The sequence below is a fragment of the Pongo abelii genome, chromosome 16, assembly GCF_028885655.2.
Source record: "Pongo abelii isolate AG06213 chromosome 16, NHGRI_mPonAbe1-v2.0_pri, whole genome shotgun sequence".
Classification (NCBI taxonomy): domain Eukaryota; kingdom Metazoa; phylum Chordata; class Mammalia; order Primates; family Hominidae; genus Pongo; species Pongo abelii.
In genome coordinates this window covers 73,507,621-73,512,901 of record NC_072001.2, presented here as the reverse complement: position 1 = coordinate 73,512,901, position 5,281 = coordinate 73,507,621, and the positions used below count along the sequence as shown (strand labels likewise).

The 5,281-nt window shown below is 39.4% G+C and overlaps 1 long non-coding RNA gene across 1 annotated transcript; it reads left to right on the top strand.

The window, feature by feature from the left end:
• The first annotated feature begins 2,077 nt into the window (after positions 1-2,077).
• LOC112129084 (uncharacterized) lies at positions 2,078-4,406 on the top strand. The gene is made up of 2 exons (XR_008514259.2): positions 2,078-2,667; positions 4,143-4,406. It is a non-coding gene; the product is annotated as an uncharacterized LOC112129084 (long non-coding RNA).
• Positions 4,407-5,281: the final 875 nt, after the last annotated feature.

The following is a 5,281-nucleotide window of genomic DNA, read 5'->3' as shown; positions in this document are numbered from 1 at the left end:
CTTCCTTGTGCCGTGGCTGCCTGGGAAGCAAGCTTTAGTTCTAGCAAGAACAGAGGTTTGTAGCTTAATGAGCACTTACTCGGGCCGGGTGCTATCTGAGTGGTTTCTGAGTACTGCTCTGTTCTATCCTTGTAAGAACCCCATAAGGTGTCTGCTTTCACTATTCCCATCTGTGAGGCTAGTGTTATGTGTTGACGTGGCCAGGCTAGAGTCCACAGTTACTCAGTCAAACACTAATCTAGGCGTTGCTGTGAAGGATTTTGTAGACGTGGTTAACACCTACAATTACTTGACTTTAAGTAAAAGAGTTTATCATCTATAATCTAGGTGGGCCTGATCCAATCAGTTGAAAGGTCTTAAGAGCAATTGAGGTTTTCCTGAGGAGGAAGAAACTCCACCTGTGACCCATAGCGTTAGCTTCTGCTCAAGAGTTTCCAGCCTGATGGCCTGCCCTACAGACCAGATTTGCTAGAACCCATGATTATATAAGCCAATTCCTTGATGTATATCATCTACTACTGGCTCTGTCAGATAGAACATTGACTAATATACCATCTAACAGCAACTGGGCCAGTGTCACACAATTAGTAAGCGGGGAGCCAGGGTTCAAATGGAGGCAGCCCAGTCTCTGAGCATGGATTCTTAACCTCTGCAACATACTATTTTTTAGCCAATATTAGCACATTGCATCCACGGTTTCATTTTGTTGATGAGACTTAGAAAGGTAAAATAACTTGCCCAAGGTCACACAGCTTATAAATGAATGCACTGGAACTCCAGCCCAGGTCTGTCTGATTACAGGCCTGAGCACTCTCCACTATTCTCCGTGGTGTGCTGGTAAGTGTTATCAACTGGCTAACCAGAAACAAATATGTGTATACATATATACACACATAAGTTAATATAAAGTTTATTGCCATCAAGGATTGTAGCACACAATTTACAACTAATAATAAAATATACGTATTTTTTATTATCAATTTTATCTAGCAAATTGTTTCTCATAGGATGCTTTTGTTAATACTTCCTAAACTTTTGTATCTATAGTTAAATTATTATTACAATTACCAAATAAGTGTAGTTCCTGTGTGAATGTTGTTTGCTGTTTTCTTTTACATTAATAAGTTTGATAGGAATGGAGCAATGGAGGCATGAATTTCATTCATTTGGCAATGACACGAGTGACTTCTTTGCCGAATTAAAGAATGGTTTCTGAATATTGGAAGAATATGTCCTCAATTCTTTTTCATGCTATTTACAATGTAAAGGCTACCAGCACAACATACTTTTAAGTATAATCTACATTAACCTTTTCTCCATTATTTTCTTAACTCTAGACTATCAACAAAACAATAATCAGGCTCTGATTTGTAGCATTTGTCAATTTGTTTGATGTAAATATTCCCACCATCGCTGATTTCAAGCCACCAACATGAATTACTGCAGGAGGTGTTGAACAGAGATGCTCAGTAGCACAACTTGATATGGTATTTCTGCCACACATATACAATAGATGTAAACAACCTCAACAGCATAGGTAATTGTAAGATGTGATAAATAGGAAGTGATGAATTTTTGGCATTCATTAGCTTTGTTTTTGTTATAATGTATTTAATTGTAAATTTGCCTAAGTTAATTTTTAATAACTGTTTGACAACCAGCTCACGAAATTCCTGAAATTTTACCAGTCCGTTCATGAACCCGTATGAGCTTCTCCTGCACACTACTTTAAGAAGAGTTCAAGGGCTTTCTCTTTCTTGATCTCCAACAGGCTGTTGGTTATTTTCCTTCTGGAAGGACCTCTTGTGCACCTGTCATATTGTCATTATTTCTTTCCATGTTTGTCTCTGCATCAGAGTAGTTTGTTGAGGGCTGAGATTATAGACTATAACTCATTCATCTTGGTAATGGCCCAATAAACCCATAACGTTTTTTGATCAAATGCATAGGTCAGAGATTTTCAAATCTTATTTCCAAAAGCCCAAGAATTCTGCAGAAACATCTCTGGGGTCCCCACAAGCTGACAGGAAGGCTGGAGTGGCAATGCTCCAAAAGCCCAAAGAAAGTGCCACAGAAAAGAAGCAATCAGCAAATGAGAAGGAGCTCCTGGAAATGATTATTGCTAAAAATTATTTTAAAAAATCAATTGAAAGCTTGAAATGCAAAGTTAAGAAAATCTCCCAGAACATGGAGACAATGGCATAAAGTATGGGAGGAAAAAATATTCAAACAGGATCATTTCAGGAGGTCCGATATCCAACTAACAGTAGGAGTTCCAGAACAAGAAAAGAAAGAAGATGGAGGAGAGGGAATTATTGCAGAAATAATTACATTTTAAAAGTCCCCAGAGCCAAAAAGGGACACCGAGTCTTTAAATTGAAAGAGCTAAGAGAATATCAAGCAGATACAGAATTGAGCAATTTAAGAATATTACAGATTAAAGCAGATCCTGGATATTTCTATGGAAACTAGAACATCAGCTCACAAAAACCAGAACATTGACTCTGACAAATAAACCAGAATAAGGGTGACATCATAATCCTCTATAGCAACGACAGAGGCCCAGAGAATAATAGCCAACACTTAACATGACGCCCACGATGTGCAGGCACTGTTCTAAGCATTTTACATATGTAAACTGGTTAATACTCATCACAACTCCATGAGGTAGGTACTATTTTTATCTTAGCTTATTTATGAGAAAACGGAGGCACAGAGAAATTAAGTGACTTGCTGGGTTCTAGGAAATGTAAAGTTAAAATTTAAACCCTGGCAGCCTCATGCCAGAGATCAGATTTTAACCTCATCTCTATATTCCATCTCTAAGTGCTAAGTCTGAATGGCTTTGAACCTAGAATTCTACAGACAGCCAAACTATCAGTCAAGGGTAAAGGAAAAAAAAAAGTTATATTCAGCCATTCCAGGACTCAGAAATTTACTTCTCATGCTTCCTTTCTGAGAAATTATTGAATGTATATTTCAGCTTAGAAACCATGAAGAAGAATGTTACAGGATAAAAACTGGTAGAATTAACTCAAAGATCTAATGTAAAGGAATTCCAGAATGACCTGTGTGCAGCAGGTCCAGGAAACCCTTTGAACAAACAAGAATAGAGAATCAGGGACCCAGTAGAATGACAGGAAAGAAGAGAGGAATAGATTCCGAGAAATATACAAAAGGAGGCTGGAAGATATTAGGAATATGGTGAAGAGGCCTGTGCTTCTTTCCAAAGCAAATGAAACAATCAGAAACACCAAAAGAGAAGGAGGAAGAAAAAAACCTTTGATAAGAAGTTAATGCAGCCTGGGCAACATGGTGAAACCCCGTTTCTAAAAAAAATACAAAAATTAGCTGGTAGTGGTGACACACGCCTGTAGTCTCAGCTACAGAGACTGGAGTGGGAGGATTGCTTGAGCCCCGGAGGTCAAGGCTGCAGTGAGCCGTGATTGTGCCACTGCACTCCAACCTGGGCAACAGAATGAGAACCTCTCGCTCTCTCTCTTGCTCTCAAAAAAAAGAAGTTAATGGTTCAAATATAAAGCAAACTAAAATTTGACGTGATTTGGAAGACTTGGTAGAGAGTAAGAAAGGAAAATTCTCTTACTGTTGATGCTGGAAGCATTTGCTTATTAGAGGCACAGGAGTAATGATATTGTAACCATAGAGAAGGAACTATGATCACTCATAATACACTCCTTGGGGAACAAAGTCACATAATCAACAACATAAACACTGAGCCTCATTTTCATAGACAAAATAGGAAAGGCTTAATAATAAGGACAAAATAGAAGACAAAGATGAAAGAAATAAGAAATTGGGAGACAGAGGTGGACAAAGATGGGGGGAAAATAGGAATACTGATATTCTTATCTTACCGAATGGCTCCAGAAATAGAGGCCTAGAAGTATTATTTAAATTTGCAAAGTTAAGCAATAGAGACATTAAAATAGGTAAAAAAAGTAGCACAAATTGGGCAGAGGAAGGGAGCTAGAGATGGGGCATATGAATGAAATACTTCTCCACCGTGGCTGGTCATAAATGGATAATGTGAGGTTGACTGCACACCCTGAGTTGCCCAGGACAGGCTTATTTTATACTGTTGTCCTGTGATTATTAGTTCTGTCTCTTTTCACTTTCCACAGTTTCCTGGTTGAAGGATTAATTATCTGCTACCTGATCTAAAGTTGATAAATGAAAAACATCAGTATTAACACATGACATGGAAAAAACACCAGAGGAGAAAAAACCACCAAAGGAAGAAAAACAAAACCTGTGAAAAGTGACGTCTCACCGGGGGTGGGAGCACAGCAGCAGAAATTTGTCAAAACTCACCCAACTCTATAATTTAAATGTGTGCATTTTATGGTATGTAAATGATTCCTCAATAAAGTTGATTAATCCAAATATGGTGGACTTCAGAGATGGCAGGGGTGAGTGAGAAGCCACTTTTTATTGTTTGATTTTGTTTAAATACGGATTTTTACTTTAACAATGTTTTTTAAATTTATATTTTAAACGATATTAAAAAACAGAGTTTAGGCCAGGCATGGTGGCTTACGCCTGTAATCCCAACATTTCATGAGGCTGAGGCAGGAAGAACACTTGAGGCCAGGAGTCAGAGACCAGCCTGGGTAACATAGAGAGATGCCGTCTCTACAAAAAATAAAAATAAAAATAAATAAACTAGCTGGGCATAGTGGCATGAACCTAGCTACTAGGGAGGCTGAGGTGGGAGGATCGCTTGAGCCCAGGATTTCAAGGCTGCAGTGAGCTATGATTGTGCCATTGCATGCCAGTCTGGGTGACAGAGTGAGACCCTATCTGTGAAGAAACAGTGTTGTGTGGGGGTGTGGTGCTGGATGGAGCTTAAGGCTCTACTGGCTTGGATGCTTCCTGAGATTTCAGGTCAGAAATGAGGAGCAGGATGTTTCCTCCGAGCCCCTTTTTACTCTTATGGACAAAAGGGATATTTGAGAAATGAGAGTGCTGGTTCTTATTAGATTCGCCTGGGTAGCTAAAAAAGGTACCAACACTGGGATCCACCCCCAAGAGTTCCTGATTTCATTGGTGTTTGAAAAAGCCCTCTTGGTGGCTCTAATGGGCAGCCAGGCTGAGGACTACTGAATTTGATGAGGGAACCCTGGGTGGCAAGGCGTGAGAATTCAAGATGGGAGGATGGATGGGTAAGGGGTAGGAGTCATCTAATCACATTCTCTCCCTTTACAGTGGGGAAACTGGCCCAGTGAGGGAAAGAGTCTTACCCCAGGTGGGGTGGCAAGTC